This window comes from Myotis davidii, unplaced genomic scaffold (genome assembly GCF_000327345.1).
Source record: "Myotis davidii unplaced genomic scaffold, ASM32734v1 scaffold724, whole genome shotgun sequence".
Classification (NCBI taxonomy): domain Eukaryota; kingdom Metazoa; phylum Chordata; class Mammalia; order Chiroptera; family Vespertilionidae; genus Myotis; species Myotis davidii.
The window spans coordinates 77,398-78,888 of NW_006294594.1; positions in this window are offsets into that span (position 1 = coordinate 77,398).

The window sequence follows — 1,491 nt, forward strand, 5'->3', positions numbered from 1 at the left end:
AAAATGCACCTGAGAAGCCATCCAGTCCAGGACTTTTGCTTTCTGGGAATTTTTTGTTAACTGCTTCAATTTCATCAATTGCTATTGTTCTATTCAGGTTTTCTGATTCTTCCTAATTCAGTTTTGGAAAATTGTATTTTTCTAGAATTTGTCCATTTCATCCACGTTGTCCAGTTTATTGGCATACAATTGTTCATAGTATTTTCTTTCAATCCTTTGTATTTCTGTGGTATCAGTTGTTATTTCATCTCTTTTGTTTTTTATTTTGTGTATTTGGATCCTTTCTCTGTTTCTTGATGAGTCTGGCTAAAGGTTCATTGATCTTGTTTATCTTTTCAAAAAACAAACTCTTAGTTTCATTGATCTTTTGTATTAGTTTTTCCGTCTCTTTCATTTATTTTCACTCTGAGCTTTATTATTTCCTTTTTTATACTTACTCAGTGCTTTCATTGTTGTTTTCTTTTTAATTCTTTAAGTTGTATGGTTAGATTTTTTATTAGAAATTGTTCTTGTTTTTTTTGAGGTGGGCCTATAATGTCCTGTCTCTCAGGACTGCTTTTGCTGTGTCCCATAGATTTTGGCTTGTTATGTCTTCATTTTCATTTATTTCCAAGAAATTTCTGATTTCTTCCATGATATTATTGGTAACCCATTCATTGTTTAGTAACATGCTATTTAGCTTCCATGTGTTTGAATTTTTTTGAGAGTTTTTGTTGTAGTAATTTCTAGATTCATCCCATTGTCATCTGAGATGTTTGATATGATTTCAATCTTATTGAACTTATAGAGACTGAATTTGTGTCCCAACCTGTAGTCTATCTTTGAGAATGACCATGTGCACTTGAGAAAAATGTATATTCTGTAGCTTTGGTATGAAATGTTCTGTAAATGTCAATTAATTCCATCTGATCTAGTGTGTCATTAGGATCACTGTTTCCTAGCTGATTTTTTTGTCTAGAAGATCTATCTTGTGATGTCAGCAGAAAATTAAATTCTCCTATTTTGATTGTATTGCTATCTATCTCTCCCTTAACCTCCTCCTCCAGTTTTTATATACTTGCATGCTCCTATATTGGGTGCATATATGTTCATCAAGGTTATAACCTCTTGTTGTATCAATCCCTTCAGTATTATGTAGTGACCTTCATTATCTTTTGTTAAAGCTTTCATTTTGAAGTTGTGGACAAAAGGGGCCACACGCTGACCTGACAAGCTCAGGGAAGGCCTGCGTGGCAGCCTAGCAGACTCAGAGACCTAAAATAACCACAAAGGATGGTCTGAAATTAAACCTTAACTAAAAGCAGTGATGGTGGGCAGTTATGTCCTAGGCCAGTATCTTCACTGACAAGATCAACTTTGATCCTTACTGAGCCCATTTGCCTTTTTGCCTCTAAGATAGCATACCCTTTGAAATGTCTGGGTCACTTGGAACTTCCCTTTTTCTGGAGCCCCTGGGGCACTACCAAATGTTCTGGGCACCAGGGGAGATGA